We start from the raw sequence: 25,061 nt of genomic DNA, 5'->3' as shown, positions 1-25,061 counted from the left end.
GGTCCAGAGATACAGGAACTCGTGAGCTGCGTTGTCTTCTGCACTGCATCTGGTAGAAGTGGATATCTCCTCTTTATATCTTTTTATAGTTCATCAGAGTTTAGCACCTGGTGCATTGTTCTCCTAAGAATTGGAAAAGCTCCTGACCACTCAATCTCTAGTTAAGACTGGACCTGGCAGCAAGTGTTTCCAAAACCTAAAACAAACACCACTTCTACTCTTTGAAGCCTGCAAACCTCCAGATAAATGATACAGCCTTGAAAAGCAAAATGGGTCCAAAAGAGTAGAGGGAAAATACTTACAGCCTCTGTGAACCAGGAGCTGGGTGTTCTGAACTGCGGAAGAAGAAGCCAGAGTGATGCGTAGGAGTTGCTTTAGACTTCCGATTATCAGTGATACTCCCATTCCATCCAGGCATGGCCTGACACTCAGCCCAGGTGACTGCTATTGTGAACACCTGTCACAGATGACAGATAGGTTGCCCTTTTTTATTTTTTGAAGTTGAAAATTCAAAATTTTTTTTCAGAAGCTTGTTGTTGGCCTAGAATGTAGAGGAATGGAGGAATGAGGTAGAGAGGATATTGTTAGTATTTGTGTTGTTTTTTTGCCCAGATCCTGGACACAGCAGTAGACTAGAGTTCTCTAGGAGGATCCAAGACCAAGAGAAACAGAAATTCAGGGAGATCAGAGATGAAAACAGGCCTGAAGTCAGGGACTGGGATAGGAAAAAACACGGAGTAAAAGAGAGGAAGACACTGGAAGTTGAAGTTGGCCAAAGGACAAAACTCCAAACCCTTGATAACAGATCGGACAAAATTATCAGCTATTGAGTGTTACCACTGATAATAACAACAGCATCCATTTATCAGGCTCTTACTATGTGACAGGCAAGCATTTTATAGAAAATGGATAAATGATGATAGACAGACAGACAGACAGATAGGATTTATCTCCCTGTTCCTCTGGTAAGGAGATAAAACCTAATAGCTGCTAAGTCAATGTGGCAAAGTGCTTTTCAATGTTAACAGAAAAGGTTTACCTACAGTAGGAAAGAGACAGAGGCACTCTTATCAGATTAAAAAATTATGTTAGTGTGAAAAGCAGAATTTTTTTTAAGAATAAATAGTATTTATTAAATTAATTTCCAGAAATATAAATTATTTCATCCTCCACATTTTCACGTCATTGTTGCTAGGTTCCCTCAAGTCAATTTTTAACTCATAGTGAACCCATGTGGCAAAGCAGAACTCCTACATAGGGTTTTCTAGGTTGTATTTTTTTTTTTAATTGTACTTTAGATGAAGCTTTACAGAGCAAACAAGTTTCTCATTAAACAATTAATACACATATTGCTTTGTGACATTGGTTGCCATCCCCAGGACATGTCAACACTCTCCCGTTCTCAACTTTGGGTTCCCTGTTACCAGCTTTCCCACCCCCTCCTGTCTTCTCATCCTTCGCCTGGGCTGATGTGCCCATTTAGTCTCATTTTATTTTATGGGCCTGTCTAATCTTTGGCTGAAGGGTGAACCTCAGGAGTGACTTCATTACTGAGCCATAACGGTGTCTGCGAGCCATACTCTTGGAGTACCTCCAGTCTCTGTCAGACCAGTGAGTCTGGTCTTTTTTTTTTTTTTTTTTTCATGAATTAGAATTTTGTTCTACATTCTTCTCCAGCTCCGTCCAGGACCCTCTATTGTGGTCCCTGTCAGGGCAGTTGGTCACGGTAGCTGAGCACCATCTAATTGTGCTGGTCTCAGTCTGGTGGACACTGTGGTAGTTGTGGTCCATTAGTCCTCTGAACTAATTTTTCCCTTGTGTCTTTGGTTTTCTTCTTTCTCCCTTGCTCCAGATGGGGTGAGACCAGTGGAGTATCTTCGATGGCCTCTCACAAGCTTTTAAGACCCTAGACACTACTGACCAAAGTAGAATGCAGAACATTTTCTTTATAAACCATATTATGTCAGTTGAGCTAGATGTTCCCAGAGACCATGGTCCCCAGAGCCCTCAGCCCAGTAATTTGTCACTCAGGGAGTCTGGATGTGTCTATGGAGCTTCCATGAACTTGCCTTCGACAAGCTGTGCTGGCTTTCCCAATATTGTGTACTGTCTTACTCTTCACCAAAGTTACCACTTATCCATTGTCTATTTAGTGGAAAAACAGAATCTTACATGCAGCTGGGGTGAGGACAACTGCCACACTATTAACCCTGACAGGGCAAGACACCTGATTTTTTTTTTTTTTAATGTTCAGGCTGTTGTAGAAAACAGGAGGATAAAATCTCAAGAAAGAACCTAGGGCAGATGGTTCCAAGTCCTTCTCTCATCCTTCTCCACCTTCATGATTTTCCATTTCCCCTTACCCAACAACAGATACAGATTCAGTAAAGAATCACCACGACTCACAATTTACTCTGCAAGTCAGGAAGATTCCTGAGATATAGAAGGAGATGAAAATTTGACAACTGCTGGGGAAGACGGACAGTCTGTGAAAGAAAGGAGTTGGGCCTCCAGGGAAGGAGGGAAGAGGGCTTTCTGTGAAAGGCAAGAACGTGCAGGGAACAAGTTTTTACCAGCTAAGAGATCATCATGCAAGGGTGCCTAGAGATGGGCAGCTGGCACTATAAGCACCTATAAAAGTCCTCTTATCTAAAGTGATCTAAAGCCAGTTAGTTAAAAAGATGGGTGAAAAAGAGAAATCTTTTAAAATGAAGAAGGTACACCTTAATGATTTTATTTTAACTTAAAACATATTAATGTACATATGTTTGCCTTTTGCTATAAAGCCAGCACCTTTCTTTGAGTATGGGCCAGCCAGTTGGCTCTCCCAGTCTTCTGGTATAAACCTGCTTAACATTTCAATTTCCAGCTTCAAATCCTTTAAAAGAGAATGAGAATTGAGAGGCTCAAGTGAAGTGATCTGAAGGAAGTATCGTTCTCCATTTTTCCTATTGTTTTCCAATCATTTACTATTATCTCACTTGTACCTGAATGAACAGCACTTTTTAAAGACTTGGTTTTTCAAATTTCTTCCAACTAATTTAACTTAGTTTTTATGGGGGGGAAAACTGCTCTATTTCCTTTTACATCCACATTTTTTTATCAATTTACATAATATCTAATTAGGTTAAAGGAACAAGAGCAGTTTTTGTTAAAAGTAAGAGAAGCCGGATGCCAAGTGGGACTTTTACTGTTGACCCCGAGCAGCTTTCTCCTCCTTCCCAACAGATGGAAGAGAAGGACTACTCTCCACTCCACACCACAAAGGTGGGCTCTGAAGGTATCACTGGTAGAGATTGGGCGTCTGCAAGAATTGGGCACTGGCACTCGCTCCCTGGTTGCATGTTGGTTATACATCATATATTCTGATCTACACCTCCCCATGCCTATTTGAGCAGGGAGAAAAGAGAATTGGAAAGAAATACCAGGGCAAAGAGGAGGAAGCGCAGAAAAGGCCTCACTCCCACAATCTTGGCAAGGATTAAGGGTCTCCAGTGGGCTAATAGACGGCACGACATAGTGACTCCCATTGTGGCCCTTATAAACTCACCAACATAGCATGCAAGTTCCTTTTCAGCCTGGGGTGGAGGCAGAGCTAGTGCTTATTTTCCATGTGCTTGGATCCAGCAGAGAATTGAATGGGACCTTGAAGTACAGGCATAGTTAGTTATTTGAGAAGAAAAGATACAATTCAAAATTGCAAATACTGAATATTCTAGCTCTGTTAAAATGTGGCCAGAGAGACAGACTAGAGTTATATATATCCAAAAAGGTTGCGAGTAGATGTTTCCGGGAGTTAAGATTATGAGAATGTTTTTTTCTTTATGCTTTACTGATCTTTTCAAATTTTCCACTGTGAGAATGATTTGTTTCTAATCAGTTAAAATCTATTAAAAACAATTCTGAAAGGACAGAACGAGAAAAGGAAAAATAACCTCTAGAATATTTGAATCAGGTTGATAAGCTGGAAAATGCTGTAAAAATCTTGTCAGGTTTCTGTGAATGAAGTTTTAAAAAATGAAGCATTGAAGTTAATAGCAAATTCTCTGCATGAATAGAAGTTAATATTTTCATGCCCTCCAGCACTTGGAGGCCAGCAGCACACAGTGCATGTATATATATTAACAATCTAGACATCGGTGCAAATAGAAAGGTTGAGAAACTTGGTGACTTAGCTACGCTCCCTAGGTAGGTGGAGATGAAGCAAAGACAAACTCTGAGAACTCTTCCTGGAAGATCAGGAGCTTCCAGGATCCTAGGGAGAAAGAAAGGTGACTGATGGATCTAGGGAAAGGAAAAGAAACAGATTCTTCCCCAGGGCTGCAGCACCCTGGACTGTTCCCAGTAAGGACTCCTGATCTTTCCCCAAAATATCTTCCCTCATCACAATCAGAGACTTCAGATTTTTATCACGTGTCACAGCTTACAAACCACTTTCTCATGTACTGTCTCATTTGATTTTCACCATCTCCTTATCAGGTATGCAGAGCAAGAATAGAAAATCTCTTAAAAGTTTGGTTGTATCTCACACTGGAAGATAAAGAAAACAGTAAGCTTCAAGTTATGTTATGGACTGGAAGTAGTGTTTTAAGAAAGTCAAAGTGATCTTGGAAACATTAGCAACGCTTAATTGCAAAACCATGTGAATTTCTGCTATTGTTAAATGTTGTGCTAAGAAAAAATGGATAGTGTTGGACCATTAAGAAACAGGCCCCCCTCCATAATGGGACAAACCAATATCATATGTCTCCCAATATTACTCAGTTAAAGGACACTGCATCACTTCTGTGGTATTTCTGCCACAAATATATAACCTGAGTCTAATGACAAGAAAACATCAGACAAACTCAAACTAAGAGATATTCTACAAACCACTGCCTTGTACTCTTCAAAAAATATCAAGTTCATGAAAGACAAAGACAGCAGAACTATTTCTTATTAAAAGACGCTAAAGAGGTAAAAAAAAAAAAAAAAAAAAAACTAAACATATCAAATGATTCTGGAAGGAATTCTGTACATATATATTTATATTTTGATACAAGGGACATTATTTGGTCAATTGATGAAACCTGAATAAGGTCTATAGGTTAAAAAAAATTTTTTTGATAAATGTTGTTGTGTTGTTAGGCGCCATTGAGTTGATTCTGACTCCTAGCAACCCTATGTACAACAGAATGAAACACTGCCCAGTCCTATACCATCCTCACAATTGTTGTTACGTTTGAGCCCATTGTTGCAGCCTTTGTGTCAGTCCGTCTCGTTGAGGGTCTTCTGCTTTTTTGCTGACCCTCTAATTTACCAACCCTGTGTGCTTCTCTATGATAAAAGCCAAAAAACCAAACCCACTGCCGTTGAGTTGATACCGACTCATAGCGACCCTATAGGACAGAGTAGAAGTGCCCCATAGGGTTTCCAAGGAGCACCTGGCAGATTCGAACTGCTGACCTCTTGGTTAGCAGCCAAAATATTATCATGATAATCTGTTTAAAGTATGTGAGGCAAAGTCTCGCCATCCTTGCTTCTAATGAGCATTCTGCTGTACTTCTTCCAAGACAGATTTATTCATTCTTCTGGGAGTCCATGGTATATTTAATATTTTTCACCAAAATCACAATTGAGAGGTGTCATTTCTTCTTTGGTCTCCTGTATTCTTCACCCAGCTTTCACATGCATATAAGGAGATTGAAACACCATTGCTTGGGTCAGATGCACCTTAGTCCTCAAAGTGACTTCTTTGCTTTTTAACACTTTAAAGAGGTCTTTTGCAGCAGATTTGCCTGATGAGATGCATCATTTGATTTCTTGACTGCTGCTTCCATGGGTGTAGATTGTGTATCCAAGTAAAATGAAATCCTTGACAACCTCAGTCTTTTCTCCATTTATCATGGTATTGCTTATTGGCCCAGTGGTGAGGATTTTTGTTTTCTTTATGTTGAAGTATAATCCACACTGAAGACTGTGGTCTTTGATCTTCATCAGTAAGTGCTTCAAGTCCTCTTAGCTTTCAACAAGGAAGGTTGTGTCATCTGCATATCACAGGCTGTTAACGAATCTTCCTCCAATCCCGATGTCCCGTTCTTCTTCATATAGTCCATCTTCTGGGATTATTTGCTCAGCATACAGATTGAATAAGTATGGTGAAAGGACACAGCCCTGATGCATACCTTTCCTGACTTTAAACCACACAGTAGCTCCTTGTTCTGTTTGAACAACTGCCTCTTGGTTTATGTACAGGTTCCTCATGAGCACAATAAAGTGTCCTGGGATTCCCATTCTTTGCAATGTTACCCATAATTTGTTATGATCCACACATTTGAATGCCTTTGCTTAGTCAACAAAACACAGGTAAACATCTCTCTGGTATTCTCTGCTTTCTGCCTTGATCCATATGACATCAGCAATGATATTCCTTGTTCCACATCATCTCCCGAATCCATCTTGAATCTCTGGAAATTTCCTGTCGATGTACTGCTACAACTGCTTTTGAATGATCTTTAAAAAAATTTTACTTGTGTGCGATATTAATGATACTGTTCAATAATTTCCACAATCTGTTAGATCATCTTTCTTTGGGGTGGGCACAAATATGGATCTCTTCCAGTTGGTTGGCCAGGTAACTGTCTTCTAAGTTTCTTGGTATAGACTAGTGAGCACCTTCAGCATTGTGTCTGTTGAAACATATCAGTTGGTATTCTGTCATTTGCTGGAAATGTGTTTTTCACCAATGCATTCAGTCCACCTTGGACATCTTCCTTCAATACCATCAGTTCTGGATCATATGCTACCTCTTGAAATTGTCGAACATTCACCAATTCTTTTTGGTACAGTAGCTCTATATATTCCTTCCATCTTCTTTTGATGTTTCCTGTGTTTTTCAGTATTTCACCATAGAATTCTTCAATATTGCAACTAGAAGCATGAGTTTTTCTTCAATTCTTTTAGCTTGAGAAATCCTGAATGTGTTCTTCTCTTTTAGTTTTCTAACTCCAGGTCTTTGAACATTTCATTATAATACTTTACTTTGTATTCTCGAGCCACCCTTTGAAATCTTTTGTTCAGCTCTTTTACTTCATAATTTCTTCCATTTGCTTCAACTGCTCTACATTCAAGAGCAAGTTTCAGAGTCCCTTCTGGCATGCATTTTAGTCTTTTCTGCCTTTTTTTTTTTTTAATTAATTTTTATTAAGCTTCAAGTGAACATTTACCATTCCAATCAGTCTGTCACATGTAGGTTTACATACATCTTACTCGCTTCTCCCTCTTGCTCTCCCCCTATTGAGTCAGCCCTTTCAGTCTCTCGTTTCGTGCCAATTTTGCCATCTTCCCTCTCTCTCTATCTTCCCATCCCCCCTCCAGTCAAGAGTTGCCAACACACTCTCCAGTGTCCACCTAATTTAATTAGCTCACTCTTCATCAGCATCTCTCCCCCCCCCCCCGCTGACCAGTCCTCTTCATGCCTGATGAGTTGTCTTCGGGGATGGTTCCTGTCCTGTGCCATCAGAAGGTGTGGGGAGCATTGTCTCTGGGATTCCTCTAGTCGCAGTCATACCATTAGGTATGGTCTTTTTATGAGCATTTGGGGTCTGTATCCCATTGGTCTCCTGCTCCCTCAGGAGTTGTCTGTTGTGCTCACTGACAGGGCAGACATCAACTGTGGCCAGGCATCAACTAGTTCTTCTGGTCTCAGGATAGCGTAGGTCTCTGGTTCATGTGGCCCTTTCTGTCTCTTGGGTTCTTAGTTGTCATGTGACCTTGGTGTTCTTCCTTTGCCTTTGCTCCAGGTGGGTTGAGACCAATTGATGTATCTTAGATGGCCGCTTGTTGGCATTTAGGACCCCAGGCACCACAATTCAAAGTGGGATGCAGAATGTTTTCATAATAGAATTATTTTGCCCATTGACTTAGAAGTCCCCTCAAACCATGTTCCCCAGACCCCAGCCCCTGCTCCGCTGACCTTTGAAGCTTTCATTTTATCCCGGAAACCTCTTTGCTTTTAGTCCAGTCCAATTAGGCTGACCTTCCTTGTATTGAGTGTTGTCTTTCCCTTCACCCAAAGCAGTTCTTATCTACTGATTGATCAATAAAAAACCCTCTCCCTCCCTCCCCCCTTTGTAACCACAAAAGTATGTGTTCTTCTCAGTTTTTTCTATTTCTCAAGATCTTATAATAGTGGTCTTATACAATATTTGTTCTTTTGCCTCTGACTCATTTCGCTCAGCATAATGCCTTCCAGATTCCTCCATGTTATGAAATGTTTCACAGATTCGTCACTCTTCTTTATCGATGCGTAGTATTCCATTGTGTGAATATACCACAATTTATTTACCCATTCATCCGTTGACGGACATCTTGGTTGCTTCCAGCTTTTTGCTATTGTAAACAGAGCTGCAATAAACATGGGTGTGCATATATCTTTTTCTGTGAAGGCTCTTGTATTTCTAGGGTATATTCCAAGGAGTGGGATTTCTGGGTTGTATGGTAGTTCTATTTCTAACTGTTTAAGATAACGCCAGATGGATTTCCAAAGTGGTTGTACCATTTTACAATCCCACCAGCAGTGTATGAGAGTTCCAATCTCTCCGCAGCCTCTCCAACATTTATTATTTTGTGTTTTTTGGATTAATGCCAGTCTAGTTGGTGTGAGATGGAATCTCATCGTAGTTTCAATTTGCATTTCTCTAATGGCTAATGATCGGGAGCATTTTCTCATGTATCTGTTGGCTGCCTGAATATCTTCTTTAGTGAAATGTGTGTTCATATCCTTTGCCCACTTCTTGATTGGGTTGTTTGCCTTTTTGTGGTTGAGTTTTGACAGAATCATGTAGATTTTAGAGATCAGGTGCTGGTCTGAGATGTCATAGCTGAATATTCTTTCCCAGTCTGTAGGTCGTCTTTTTACTCTTTTGGTGAAGTCTTTAGATGAGCATAGGTGTTTGATTTTTAGGAGCTCCCAGTTATCGGGTTTCTCTTCACCATTTTTGGTAATGTTTTGTATTCTGTTTATGCCCTGTATTAGGGCTCCTAGGGTTGTCCCTATTTTTTCTTCCATGATCTTTATTGTTTTAGTCTTTATGTTTAGGTCTTTGATCCACTTGGAGTTAGTTTTTGTGCATGGTGTGAGGTATGGGTCCTGTTTCATTCTTTTGCAAATGGATATCCAGTTATGCCAGCACCATTTGTTAAAAAGACTATCTTTTCCTCAATTGACTGACACTGCTCCTTTGTCAAATATCAGCTGCTCATACGTGGATGGATTTATATCTGGGTTCTCAATTCTGTTCCATTGGTCTATGTGCCTGTTGTTGTACCAGTACCAGGCTGTTTTGACTACTGTGGCTGTATAATAGGTTCTGAAATCAGGTAGAGTGAGGCCTCCCACTTTCTTCTTCTTTTTCAGTAATGCTTTGCTTATCCGGGGCTTCTTTCCCTTCCATATGAAATTAGTGATTTGTTTCTCTATCCCTTTAAACTATGACATTGGTATTTGGATTGGAAGTGCGTTATATGTATAGATGGCTTTTGGTAGAATAGACATTTTTACTATGTTAAGTCTTCCTATCCATGAGCAGGGTATGTTTTTCCACTTAAGTATGTCCTTTTGAATTTCTTGTAGCAGAGTTTTATAGTTTTCTTTGTATAGGTCTTTTACATCCTTGGTAAGATTTATTCCTAAGTATTTTATCTCCTTGGGGGTTACTGTGAATGGTATTGATTTGGTTATTTCCTCTTCGGTGTTCTTTTTGTTGATGTAGAGGAATCCAAGTGATTTTTGTATGTTTATTTTATAACCTGAGACTCTTCCAAACTCTTCTATTAGTTTCAGTAGTTTTCTGGAGGATTCCTTAGGGTTTTCCATGTATACGATCATGTCATCTGCAATTTTTTTTTACTTTCTCCTTACCAATCTGGATACCCTTTATTTCTTTGTCTAGCCTAATTGCCCTAGCTAGGACTTCAAGTACGATGTTGAATAAGAGCGGTGATAAAGGGCATCCTTGTCTGGTTCCCGTTCTCAAGGGAAATGCTTTCAGGTTCTCTCCATTTAGAGTGATATTGGCTGTTGGCTTTGCATAGATGCCCTTTATTATGTTGAGGAATTTTCCTTCAATTCCTATTTTGGTAAGAGTTTTTATCATAAATGGGTGTTGAACTTTGTCAAATGCCGTTTCTGCATCTATTGATAAGATCATGTGGTTTTTATCTTTTGTTTTATTTATGTGATGGATTACATTAATGGTTTTTCTGATATTAAGCCAGCCTTGCATACCTGGTATAAATCCCACTTGATCGGGGTGAATTATTTTTTTGATGTGTTGTTGGATTCTATTGGCTAGAATTTTGTTTAGGATTTTTGCATCTATGTTCATGAGGGATATAGGTCTATAATTTTCTTTTTTTGTAATGTCTTTACCTGGTTTTGGTATCAGGGAGATGGTAGCTTCATAGAATGAGTTGGGTAGTATTCTGTCATTTTCTATGCTTTGAAATACCTTCAGTAGTAGTGGTGTTAAGTCTTCTCTGAAGGTTTGGTAGAACTCTGCAGTGAAGCCATCTGGGCCAAGAGTTTTTTTTGTTGGAAGTTTTTTGATTACCGTTTCAATCTCTTTTTTTGTTATGGGTCTATCTAGTTGTTCTACTTCTGAATGTGTTAGTTTAGGTAGGTAGTATTTTTCCAAGAATTTATCCATTTCTTCTAGGTTTTCAAATTTGTTAGAGTACAATTTTATGTAGTAATCTGAAATGATTCTTTTAATTTCATTTGGCTCTGTTGTGATGTGGTCCTTCTCGTTTCTTATTCGGGTTATTTGTTTCCTTTCCTGTTTTTCTTTAGTCAGTCTAGCCAATGGTTTATCAATTTTGTTAATTTTTTCAAAGAACCAGCTTTTGGCTTTGTTAATTCTTTCAATTGTTTTTCTGTTCTCTAATTCATTTAGTTCAGCTCTAATTTTTATTATTTGTTTTCTTCTGGTGCCTGATGGGTTCTTTCGTTGCCCACGTTCTATTTGTTCAAGTTGTCGGGACAGTTCTCTGATTTTGGCTCTTTCTTCTTTTTGTATGTGTGCATTTATCGATATAAATTGGCCTCTGAGCACTGCTTTTGCTGTGTCCCAGAGGTTTTGATAGGAAGTATTTTCATTCTCGTTGCTTTCTAAGAATTTCCTTATTCCCTCCTTGATGTCTTCTATAACCCAGTCTTTTTTCAGCAGGGTATTGTTCATTTTCCAAGTATTTGATTTCTTTTCCCTAGTTTTTCTGTTATTGATTTCTAGCTTCATTGCCTTGTGGTCTGAGAAGATGCTTTGTAATATTTCGATGTTTTGGATTCTGCAAAGATTTGTTTTATGACCTAATATGTGGTCTATTCTAGAGAATGTTCCATGTGCACTAGAAAAAAAAGTATATTTTGCAGCAGTTGGGTGGAGAGTTCTGTATAAGTCAATGAGGTCAAGTTGGTTGATTCTTGTAAGTAGGTCTTCCGTGTCTCTATTGAGCTTCTTACTGGATGTCCTGTCCTTCTCCGAAAGTGGTGTGTCGAAGTCTCCTACTATAATTGTGGAGGTGTCTATCTCACTTTTCAATTCTGTTAAAATTTGATTTATGTATCTTGCAGCCCTGTCATTGGGTGCGTAAATATTTAATATGGTTATGTCTTCCTGATCACTTGTCCGTTTTATCATTATATAGTGTTCTTTATCCTTTGTTGCGGATTTAAGTCTAAAGTCTATTTTGTCAGAAATTAATATTGCTACTCCTCTTCTTTTTTGCTTATTATTTGCTTGATATATTTTTTTCCATCCTTTGAGTTTTAGTTTGTTTGTGTCTCTAAGTCTAAGGTGTGTCTCTTGTAGGCAGCATATAGATGGATTGTGTTTCTTTATCCAGTCCGTGACTCTCTGTCTCTTTATTGGTGCATTTAGCCCATTTACATTCAGGGTAATTATAGATAAATAAGTTTTTAGTGCTGTCATTTTGATGCCTTTTCATGTGTGTTGTTGGCCATTTCATTTTTCCACATACTTTTTTGTGCTGAGACGTTTTTCTTAGTAGATTGTGAGATCCTCATTTTCATAATGTTTAACTTTATGTTTGTTGAGTCATTACGTTTTTCTTGGCTTTTTTCTTGAGTTATGGAATTGATATTCCTTTTTGTGGTTACCTTATTATTTACCCCTATTTTTCTAAGTAAAAACCTAACTTGTATCGTTCTATATCGCCTTGTATCACTCTCCATCTGGCAGTTCAATGCCTCCTATATTTAGTCCCTCTTTTTGATTATTGTGATCGTTTATCTATTGATTTCCATGATTTCCTGTTATGTGTATTATTTTGTTTGTTTATTTATTTTTTAGAATTAATCTTAATTTCTTTGTTTTTGTGCTTTCCCTATTTGAGTTGCGTTGATATCAGGACGTTCTGTTTTGTGACCTTGTATTGTGCTGGTACCTGATATTATTGGTCATCAGGCGAAACAATCTCCTTTAGCATTTCTTGCAGTCTTGGTTTAGTTTTTGCAAATTCTCTAAACTTGTGTTTATCTGTAAATATCTTAATTTCTCCTTCATATTTCAGAAAGAGTTTTGCTGGATAAATGATCCTTGGTTGGCAGTTTTTCTCCTTCAGTGCTCTGTATACGTCGTCCCATTCCCTTCTTGCCTGCATGGTTTCTGCTGAGTAGTCTGAACTTATTCTTATTGATTCTCCCTTGAAGGAAACCTTTCTTTTCTCGCTGGCTGCTTTTAAAATTTTCTGTTTGTCTTTGGTTTTGGCAAGTTTGATGATAATATGTCTTGGTGTTTTTCTTTTTGGATCAATCTTAAATGGGGTTCGATGAGCATCTTGGATAGATATCCTTTCGTCTTTCATGATGTCAGGGAAGTTTTCTGTCAGGAGTTCTTCAACTATTTTCTCTGTGTTTTCTGTCCCCCCTCCCTGTTCTGGGATTCCAATCACTCGCAAGTTATCCTTCTTGATAGAGTCCCACATGATTCTTAGGGTTTCTTCATTTTTTTTAATTCTTTTATCTGATTTTTTTTCAGCTATGTTGGTGTTGATTCCCTGGTCCTCCAGAAGTCCCAGTCTACATTCTAATTGCTCGAGTCTGCTCCTCTGACTTTCTCTTGCGTTGTCTAATTCTGTAATTTTATTGTTAATCTTTTGGATTTCTACATGCTGTCTTTATGGATTCTTGCAACTTATTAATTTTTCCAGGATGTTCTTGAATAATCTTTTTGAGTTCTTCAACAGTTTTATCAGTGTGTTCCTTGGCTTTTTCTGCAGTTATCCTAATTTCATTTGTGATATCTTTAAGCATTCTGTAAATTAGTTTTTTATATTCTGTATCTGATAATTCCAGGATTGTATCTTCATGTTTGGGGGGTTGGAGAAGCTATCATCGTCTGTTTCTTTATGTGGTTTGATATGGACTGCTGTCTCCGAGCCATCACTGGGAAACTAAATTTTCCAGGTAATCAGCTAAAAAAAAAATGCAGTCAGATCCCTATCTGAATTCTCCCTCTGGCTCAGGGTATTCGGATGTTAATGGAGCCGCCTGGGGAGGGTGGGGGAGGGATCAGAGAGCTAGGAGTGTAGCACCACAGAATATAGAACTGATCCCCGTGTTCACGCTCCGCCCCCGTCCGCCAAAATCCCAGCGGGACGGATCCCCGGCTGGGACGCTACTCTCCCTGCTCGGAGACCAGTTACTTCCTCCCGGGGACTTCTCCCTCTGGTGCGCCACACCGCTCGCGCAAACTGGGTGGGCGTCTCCCGCACGAACGGCTGGGCCCGCCCCCAGGGTCTATTCAGGGGAATATAACTGGACCCCCGCGCTCATGCCCTGCCAGCGCACGCCAGAATCCCAGCGGGATGGCTCCCCGGCTGGGACGCTGCTTTCCCCGCTCCGAGACCTGTCACTTCCTCCCGGGGACTTCTCCCTCCAGTGCACCGTACCGCTCGCACGAACTGGGTGGGCGTCCCCCGCACGAACGTCTGAGCCCCCACCGGGGTCACTTTAGGGAAATATAGCTGATCCCCACGCTTGCTCCACGCCCGCTTCCCGCCAAACTCCCGGCAGGATGGCTCCCCGGCTGGGACACTGCTCTCCCCGCTCCAAGATCAGTCACTGCCTCCCAGGTGCTTCTCCCACTGGCTGCGCCACTACGCCTCCCGCGCCAACCAGCTAGACTCCCTCCCAGGATGGGTTCGGGGGGGTAGGGCTGGGCCCCTTGTCTGTGCCGTCTGCCCCCCTGGGCTCTGCCCCAGCTCGGGCTCTGAAGGTCACCTGCCTGGTACGCTGGCTCCTAGTTCTGAAAACGATCGCTGTCTGCCCGCATTTGTTCATTCTCCGTCTCTAAGTCTGTGTTTGTTGTTCAGAGTTCGTAGATTGTTATGTATGTGATCGATTCACTTGTTTTTCCGAGTCTTTGTTGCAAGAGCGATCCGCGATAGCGTCCACCTAGTCCGCCATCTTGGCCCCACCTCCCTTTTCTGCCTTTTTAATGAATGACTTTTTGCTTTCTTTATGTATGTATATATGCCCTTGATTTCAGTCCACAACTTGTCTGTTCTTCAGTTATTAGCATTCAATGCATCAAATCTATTCTTGAGATGGTCTCTAAATTCAGGTGAAATATACTCAAGGTTGTAATTTGGCTGTGTGGACTTGCTCTAATTTTCTTCAGCTTCAATTTGAACATGCATATGAGCAATTGATGGTCTGTCTATTCCACAGTTGGCCCCTGGTCTTGTTATGACTGATGATATTGAGCTTTTCTATCATCTCTTCCACAGATGTAGTCATTTTGATTCCTGTGTACTCCATCTGGAAAGGTCCAAGTGTATAGTCACCATTTTTGTTGTTGAAAAAACGTATTTGCAATGAAGAAGTCATTGGTCTCACAAAATTCTATCATGTGATCTCCAGCATAGTTTCCATCACCAAGACCATATTTTCCAATTACCAATCCCTCTTTGTTTCCAACTTTTGCATTCCAATCACCAAAAATTATGAATGCATCCGGATTGCATGTTCGATCAATTTCAGACTACAGAAGTCAGTAAAAATCTTCAATTTCTTCATCCTTGGTCTTAGTGGTTGGTAAGTAAATTTGAATCATAGTTGTACTAATTGTTCTTCTTTCTAGGCATATGGATATTATTCTATCACTGACAGTATTGTACTTGAGAATAGATCTTGAAATGTTGTTTTTGATGATGAATGTAATGCCATTCCTCTTCAATTTGTCATCCCCAGTATGGTAGGCAGTATGATTGTCTGATTCAAAATGACTGATACTAGTCCATTTCAGCTCATTGATGCCTGCAATATCAATATTTATGCATTCAATTTCACTTTTGATGACTTCCAGTATTCTTAGATCCGTACTTCATATATTCCATGTTCTGATTATTAATGGATGTTTGCAACTGTTTCCTCTAATTTTGAGTGGTGCCACATCAACAAATGAAGGTTTCAAAAGCTTTACTTCATCCATGTCATTAAGATCAACTCTACTTTGAGAAGGCAGCTCTTCTTCAGTTGTATTTTGAGTGCCTTCCAACCTAAGGGGCTCATCTTCCTGTACTGTATCAGACAATGTTCCATTGCTATTCATAAGGTTTTCATTGGCCAATTTTTTCAGAAGTAGACCTCCAGGTTCTTCTTCCTAGTCTCTCTTAGTCTGGAAGCTCTGCTGAAACCTGTCCACCATCAGTGGCCCTGCTGGTATTTGAAATACTGGTGGCATAGCTTCCAGCATCACAGCAACACTCAAGCCATCATAGCACCACAAACTGACAAACGAGTGGTGGTTAGATAGATACATAATGACAAATCCAGTAGCTAGATAGAGGTAGATGTAGATATACATATATATAGGCATAGTACAGGTGTAGATACAGATATATGAATACGAATAGATCTAGATGTAGATTTAAATATACATATATATGTGGATATATAGAATGATAAAGCCTATTAACAATTAGGGAATTTGAGTGAAGGGTATAAGAATATTGTTTGTACTATTCTTGCAACTTTTATGTAAGTCTGAAAGTATTTCAAAATAAAAAGTTCTAAAATAATGGAAAAAATAAATAAATAAGCTCTCATTTCTGATAAGGCATATTTAGGGTAAATGGGCAAGTAAGAAGCAAGCCCTCATTCCATTCCGACAAAAGAGGCAAGAAAAATCACCATTGGAAGACAGGTGGTTGAGCATGGTCACAGGCCGGAACTGATGAAGTGTACATTTTGCTTGTTTGCAAAATAAGTTGGACTTGATTTGACTCTCTTTTCTTACACAAGCCCCAACCTGAGAGCACTAATTACCATCACATGAATCCCCAGCCTCACCCAAATCTGGAGCGCCACCCTGGCCTATGAAAGTATCATACCCTAGAACCAAGAATTGGAGTTGAGGGAGAATTAGCTATTCATCACCCTTCTAATAAATAAGACTCAGTCTTTAGAGTATGGGTGTTAAAAATGCTTATTGTAACTGGTCCATGAGACATTGTCAAACGCAGAACAGACCATAGATGACAGCTCCTAACAATGATGAAATAAAATGATATTGTACCTGGATAGTGATCTCCATATTCAAAATTTTGCTCATTAATTCCATGCCTTTCCCTCATATTTTCTTCTAAACTGAAGAGAAAAATCTATGATATAAGCATTTTCTAGTCAGGAAGATACGATTTTTTATCTTGGCTCTACCATTTGCCAGCTGGACAACTTTGGGAAAGTCATTTATGTCTCTAAATCCCAAATCCTTCAATGGGGGAAAATATGCCTGTACCATACATAGGCCCTCGGTGAGAACACACGAGATATATAATAAGCATCAAAGTGCCCAGCACATAACTTGGCATGCAATAGGTACAGAATAATTTTTATTCTAATTTTGTCTGGTTTTAATTTCTCGACACTTGTCTGTCACATGCATAGTGTTCCAGGGTGACCTGAGAGCTAGTCTGGTCTACAGGCTCTTCCCCCATGAAGGCCCTCATCTCACCATTACACACCTAGTGACCATGTATGGCTTAAGTTTGGGGTCACGAACCACTGGAGCTCTGTTGGGAAACTATGCCTCAACTTTATCCTCTTACATATCAAGTAAACATTTTGAAAGTGTTTTTATGCAAAACTGATAAGAAAAGCATTAGTGAACTTAATGGGAACCATGCTGTTTCTTCACAAGGCCACAAAAATGAGGCACCATGATTACTGATGGCAAGTGACGCTTCATTGCATTTGGCACGATTTGAGATTTTATATTTATTCATTTTTTATTTGTTTAATGTCTGTCTCCCCTCTAGACTCTAAGCACCATGCAGGCACGAACTATGTCTTGTTCAGCATTGTTTTCATTCTGCCTAGCCCAATGTCTGTTGTTGTTGTTAGTTGTCATCAAGTTGGTTCCAACTCATGGTAACATTATGTATAACAGAAAGAAATGTTACTGGGTCCTGTGCCTTACTTGAGATCATTCATATGTTGGACGCAGTTGTTGCAGCTAAGCCAATCCATTTCATAGAGGGTTTGCCTTATTTTCACTGACCCTCTACGTCACCAAACATGACGACCAATAAATGTTTTTTGGATATATGAATGAATGAATGAGAGAATTTTCTGAGCCTGGGGGGACTTTTTAGTGGTCACTTTGAGCACCTTATGTCTTTTGTCTTAATTGCTTCCACTGATCTATTCGTTTCCGAAAAGTTATCCATGGAGAATTTATAATCTCGCTCAACCTGAGGTCACTGGAACTCATTCTGAAAGGATTTGCTTACAACAACCTGGGTGCAGCCAAGTTGGAAGACACTTGTGTGTCCTGATTCTCAAAAAGTGAAGATGAGGCTCTAGCAGACTGGACCCGAAGTTATATCCTGGAGTGATCCTATCACCTCCAGATATAGAATCACCAGCCTTCCACTTACCAGGTGAAGTAGCCAAGTAGGAGACCTCGGAAACCAAGGGATCTAGAGAAGAGCAGTCAGATGTCCAAGTCCATCTGGGCATCCAGATAAACAAGAGTCAGAGCAGAAGAGGTATTTGCATCAAGATCAAAACATCTGCAAAGAGGTAAAGTCATGGGCTCTAGAGTCAGACTACCCAGGTCTGAATCCCAGATGCACCACCTGAGGACTCTGTAACCTCAGGAAAAATCACATAAACCATATTTGCTTCAGTTTTCCCATCCTTAAAATGGGATGGCATAATATAATATATTTCACAGGAGTGTTGTGAGTCACAAATGAGGCAATACAAATGAAAAATCTGAGTATAACAAGGAATACAGTAAGTACTCAATCATCTTAGCTGTTTTCACTGCTATCCAAGAGCCAATGAAAGACCAAGTAAGACCATCTTGAGGAAGAGACAGAGTCCCTGGGTGGTGCAAACAGTTAACACACTAGGCTGCTAACTGAAAGTTTGGAGGTTTGAGTCCACCCAGAGGCACCTCAGAAGAAAGGCCTGGGGAGCTACTTCCAAGGCTGGATGAACTCAAAAACTATTACCCTAAGGTAAACTTTAATTCTTAAATCAAAAATATCTCCTGAGGTCTACTTAAAACCAAACAATAGTTTAGCTTAATAGGAAAAAAATGTCTGCCTTGAGGATTATGCTCTTTTAAGAACTATCTATATGGGATCAAATTGACAACAGCAACTCAAAAATTTAGGTGAGAACCTTAGGGGGCAGTGAGTTTATGTTAATAGAGGAGGAAGAACTCAGAAAAGGAGGGTGAGAATAGCTGCACAACTTGAAGAACATAATCAATGTCACTGAATTGTACATACATAATAGAAACTGTTGAATCGGTGTATGTTTTGCTGTGTATATTCTCAACAACAGCAACAAAATAAATTAAAGGAAACCCTATGGAGCACAGCTCCATGCTGACACACTTGGGGTCAATATGAGTCAGAATCGACTTGACAGCAGCTGCTTTTGTTTGTTTGTTTGTGATGGTTGTGAGAGTAATGGGAATAAACAAAAGCGCTTGGCTGCTAACTGAAAGGTCAGTGGTTTGAACTCACCAGCCACTCCATGGGGGAAAGATGTGGCAGTCTTCTTCTGTAAAGATTTACAGGCTTGGAAACACTATGGGGTAGTTCTACTGTCTCCTATAGTGTCACTATGAGTCAGAATTGACTCTACAGCAACAGGTTTTGTTTTGTTTGATTTGGTTTGAGGAAGACACATGGGAGCTTTGAGCTAGGTTCGGTGCACAGAGTGATGCTGGAACAGGGTGCGTTTTAAAGGCCAGCACCACACTCTCTGGATCATGTTATGTCCATCTTGAAGGTCCCACCGCTAACTGATCACAACCACTGTTGAACGCACAGAGCTCAGCTGACATGGACCTAAATTCAGGGTTTGCTGCATCCCTCCACATCACAGGTTCTAGAAAAGAACAACTGAAGCTCGTATCCACATTTAACTTGTGAGGATGTGATTAAGCGCTGGAGAAGATTAAGTACCATTTTTCTTGTGTGTCAATATCCCTCCCCCCAAAAATTCACTCACATTACTCACCCCCAACTAAGCCTCTGAAAGAATCTAATATTATAAACAAGGATCTAATTAGCAATTTGAATTCAGACTCAAGATCCTTTGTTTCGTCACAGACACTGCTTTAATCTCTGAGGATTATTCTTCAGCATCCAGAGAGACTTTAGTGATTTTTCTGTGCCTTTGAGGAATTTTATCTCATTTGTATAGTGCAGCCAATTCCAAAGACCTGCTGAGGAGTGGACCCAAAATTAGGCCTAGGTTCACTGGGTTAAGGGCTAGAAAGAACTTTTTAGTATTAGACTTCTTTCCCATTCCATTTACGTCTTCAGAGGAAGCTAAGGCCCCCACTTGAGTTCACTCTCTGCTGGGGTGTCAAGGGAGACATGGTTCTAATTCTGGCTTCAAAGGAAGAGAGAGAAAATAGAGCTCTGGTTCTCTTGCCAACCCAAAGGAACAATTTAACTTTGGCGGTGGAAACTCTCAGTGTGGACCCTAGTGCTCATATTCCTTCCTTCTCCCTATCCCCACAGCTCTTGCCCTCATGGGTGTCCTCAACACCTCTTGACGGGACCATGGTCTGTTTCCACTCCTATACAGTTTCTACCCTACAGCCAGATTAATGGTCCTCATGCAGCTTTAATCACATCACTATGTCCAAACAAAACCTTTAGTGGTTCCTAGCTGCCCACTGAACAAAGTTCAAGGTCCTTATTTTGGCATCCAATAGACTACCTGCTATGGATCCAAACCCTCATTTCTACCATATGCTCTATCCCTACTTTGTTGTTGTTGCAAGCTTTCCTAGAGTCAGTCTCTGACTCATGGTGACTCCATATACGATGAAACAAAAGGCTGCCTGGTCCTACATCATCCCATGATCAGCTGGGGATCAGACCATTGGGATCCATAGGGTTGTCACTGGATGATTTTCAGGAGTATGTCATCAGGCCTTTCTTCCTAGACCGTCTTAGTCTTTAAGCTCAGCTGAAACCTGTTCATCATTATAGTAAAGCACAAGCTTTCACTGACAGATGGGTTGGTGTTTATGCATGAGGTGCATTGACTAGAAATCCAACCCAGACCTCCCATATGGAAGACGAGAATTCAACCACTGAATTATCACTGTCTCCTTGTACACCTGTATTCTAGTTCTTCACGTTACAGGCAGCAATCCATCAGAAAGTCCTAAAATCAGTTGAGTCTATGCTAACTACCATTTTAATGAGGTTTATAGGAAAATAGCAAACACTTAAATGGATTTTACTATATACAAGGCTCTGTTCTAAGTACTTTACATATACACACACACTTCTCACAATGACCCTATAAAATAGACACTACCATCATCACTGTTTTACTGACGAGGGCATGGTCCCTCATGGTTCTTTGCCTCCATGCTTTCACCTACCCAGATCCCAACACTTACAGCTTTCCTCATCTTTTTCTACCTATGCCTCTTCAGTCTAAGCATTGTCTCTCCGCCAAACCTTTCTTAATTCTTCTCTCCATTCTGTCTTCTGTATTATAAGCTTCTTGAGGACTTGAATACATTTCCCCATTCATAGTTTCTCTTAGAATTAAATAGTCTGCATTTGCACAAAGGCTAGTGCTAAGAGATTCAGTATGTGGGTATGAAATACCACTGATCTGAACACAAGAGATTGAACCCATTACCTTGTCCTCAAAAGCATCACATTGCAGCCAGGACTTGCTGAATAACTGAGCCTCATCTTTCAGGAGAAAAATGTTTCCTTTGCCTTCAACGCCAACCTCTTTCCAGTCAGCCACTGGTGTGATGGCTTTCTGGTATTCAGCTTATTTTTGCATTTGTTCAGGGCAGTGGTTCTCAAATGTGGGCCCCAGACTAGTAGCATCAGCACCACTTGAGAACTTGCTAAAAATGCAAATTTGCAGGTCTTACTACAGACTCAATCAGAAATCCTGAGAGTAAGCCCTAGCAATTTGTGCTCTAACAAGTATTCCAAGTGACTCTGATGCTCACTCAAGTTTAGAACCACTGAATAAGGCAAAGCTATTCTTGTTCAATATCACAGAAGGGCTTGCTCCATGAATCTGTGCCAGTTGGTTGTTACAATGTGATTTATGAGGGCTAGGTAATGAGTTCAACCTCACATGACCAGGTCAGTGATATTTTACACCCACATGCTGAATCCCTTAGCTCTAGTCTTTGGCAATTGCAAGCTATTTAGTCCTAAGAGAAACTATGGATGTCTCAGTGCAAATATGCTTCCCTACTCAAGTCTAACTCACATCACTAAATTACAACTCCTCTGTCCTTGCTCATTCTTAGAACAGGGATCAGGACCATAAGTTACCAGCACCCAAAAAGTGATAGTGAAATGAAAACCAGGGATGGGCAAGAATATTATTAGAGGTCCAGAGAATATGGGCAGAATACCAATCTATTTGGCAAAAGCATTTTAGGAGGTATGGCCAAGACAGATTTAGAATGATTACAAAAGTCGATACAAAATCCAAGTGAATTTAGTGTGGGAGTCAAATTTCACAGAAAATCCAAGGTCACAGAAATAATAAGCCAAGAAGGCCTGGAAGCTAGGTTTTTATGGGTTCAAAAGAATTTCCATGGACATTTTATATTTGAAAAGACTCAAATTCACATTCTAAGAAGTTAAGAAGCAATATCACACAGTGAAGAAGCGGCAGAGGTGGAATATAAATGCAGCTTTTACTGCACCAATGCTACTTCTAAGGCTCTGGTTGCCTTGGAGACCTGCCCCTGACTACCCTTCTGAATGCATCCCTCCCACTCTACATTTCTGTTCCTCTCTGTTCCTGCCACGTGGCTTCTGAATTGTCCCAGTGTCCAATCCCAGGGCTCTGCACTTACAGTGGTTCCTTCTCCTTTAAATATTCTTCTACCAGAAGTTCCTCCTCCTCCTCATCCTTCAGGTCTCAAGTGCTGCTTCCTTAGAAATGTTTTCCCTGGCCACCTAGCCCACCACTTGGTTCCAGATACTTTCCATTGCAGTGGCCTATTATATCTTCTCCGTGGTACTAACAGTATGTCAATAATAATAAGTTATTTATTTACAACCTTACGTGTTCATTGTCTACCCAACCCCCACCCAGTCTAGAATATAAGCAACTTATAGCAAGCATGCCTATCTGCCTTGCTCACAGCTGACTCCCCAGTGTCTATAATGGGGCCTGGCACAAACTAGCATTTAACAAGTATTTGCTGACTCTCCCTCTTTGGGATCTTTAATTGCATGGAGTCAATTCATCCAGTCACAGAGATGACTACATGTCCTAGGCTAGGCAGACCAACCAGAACCATTTTAAGGACAGACTGTGTGAGAGAGAGCCATGCATTTTCTTCTGAAATTATTAGCTACAAGGATGATGTCATTGAGTTACCAGCTAAAATTCAGAACACCCAGTTACATTTGAATTTCACATGAACGATAAATAATATTTTTTTAGTAAAAGTATGTTCCATATATTGCATGGAACATGTCGTTGTTAGGTGCCGTTGAGTTGGTTCTGACTCATAGCAACCCTATGTATAACAGAAGGAAACTGCACAGTCCTGTGCCATCCTCACAATAGTAGCTATGTTTGAGCCCATTGTTGTGCCATTGTGTCAATCCATCTCATTGAGGGCCTTTCTCTTTTTTTGCTGACCCTCTACTTTACCAAGCATGACGTCCTTCTCCAGGGATTGGTCCCTCCTTATAACGTGTCCAAAGTAAGTGAAACAGTCTCGCCACTCTAACTTCTAAGGAGCATTCTGGCTGTACTTCTTCCAAGACAGATTTGTTCACTCTCCTGGCAGTCCATTGTATATTAAACATTCTTCACCAACATGGGACACAGTTATGTTTAAAAAAAAAAAAAATCATTCTTTATCTGAAATTCAAATGTTACTGAGTGTACTGTATTTTTATTTGTTAAATCTAGCAACTCTGTGATGTCTGCCTGAAACTGCCAGCAGCCATGTTGCCCAACTCTTGGAGAAATGCTGCCCGAGAAGGACGTCTTCATAGGAGAAAGCAGAGCCAAAAGAGTAAGAATGATTCCTGGTAATGTTTTTGAAATGCTTGGATCTAGCTATACCTAAATGCTTCCTTCACTGGTGGGATTTCCCAGTAACCTGGGTCAATAAATTCCTCTTTTTTTTTTTTTTCATTCCTAAACATTTTTAAATCGGGTGTTTGCCACTTGTAAATGGAAGAGTTGTGGTGCATGCAAGTGACCTTCCATTCAGTGTCAATTGTTACCTTCATGAATACCTGAAAGTCCACAGTTTCTCAATCTTCCCCCTTGTTTTCCTACCACTTCACCTAAGGGTCCCCATTTCATTCTGATGTGGCTTTTTGTGCTCAAGCCAGAAAGGTCCATTTTAGCCATCACCCCTTATCTGAATCACCAAGTCCCATCAAGAAGCAGAACAGAGGAAAAAGAGAGGCAGAGCCAATGCGGTGCTATAGACAGAAGCACCACACTGTCCCTCCACAGCAAAGACCCAAAAAACTAAGTAAAACAGAGATAAACATCAATCCTGGAATCCTAAGTATCAAATGAAGAGATAAAGAACCCAGCCAAACACCAAATGGAACAAGAAACTGACAGAGAACAGAGAGCGAGGAGAAATACTTGCGGAGGTCCCCTATCAGCTGATGCAGCACAGAATTGCCATCTTGGACTCCTGTCAGAGAATGGCAGACAGGGAGTGGGAAAGCAGCTTCATGGAGCTCCCACCAGGAGACAGAGTACCCAGTAACCAGTGATGTATGCTTTCCCACCCCCCATCCTTCTTCCCCCTGCTCAGTCTCCATGGCTTCTCAGCTGACTGTGGTCACTCAACAGACGGAAATGTGTGAGCTCTGTGCCACTTGGATTCACCTGGCTCACATCAGAGATCGGCAGACAGGGACTACGGGAAAGCAGCTTCATGGAGCTCCCAGCATGAGACAAAGCGCCTGGTAACCAGCGACATATGCTTTCCCACCCCTGACACCTTCTTCCCCCCACTCAGACTCTGACATTTCCCGCTGGCCACAGTCTCTTGGCTGGGTGGCACTGGCTCCAGATCCATACTGCTTTGATTCACCCATAGCACACTGGCCTGCTCCCTCAGGGCCATTCATTTGTTGCTAATGTTATTTTTTATTTCCACTTCTTTTGGTTTCTTCCCTGCCTCTCACAACCTCCCCCTCCTTTCTCTCAGAACACCTGGCTCTGTGTGCTATCTTTGCTTCTTCCTGAAAGGCTGTGCAGCACTGCTAGGCTAGGGAGCTCCTTCCCTGGTCCTGATTGCCACACTGGTGGAATCCCCAGCATCTTTTTGTTTGTATGTTTGTTTTCTTTTTCTTTTCACGGCTTGGGAGCCCCTTCTATCTGGGCTGTACTACATGGCTTGGGAACCACATTCCTAGTCAACACAGCCACATTGGTGGGATCCCTGGGAAAATTTCTTTCTCTCTCTCTTTTTTCCTTTTTGACTTTCTTCAGTTCTCAGTTTCTTGTCTCTCTGTACTTACCTTCTTCTCAT

The sequence above is a fragment of the Elephas maximus genome, chromosome 4 (assembly GCF_024166365.1).
Source record: "Elephas maximus indicus isolate mEleMax1 chromosome 4, mEleMax1 primary haplotype, whole genome shotgun sequence".
Lineage (NCBI taxonomy): Eukaryota > Metazoa > Chordata > Mammalia > Proboscidea > Elephantidae > Elephas > Elephas maximus.
The sequence above is the reverse complement of the archived record's forward strand: the minus strand, read 5'-3'. Positions refer to the sequence as shown.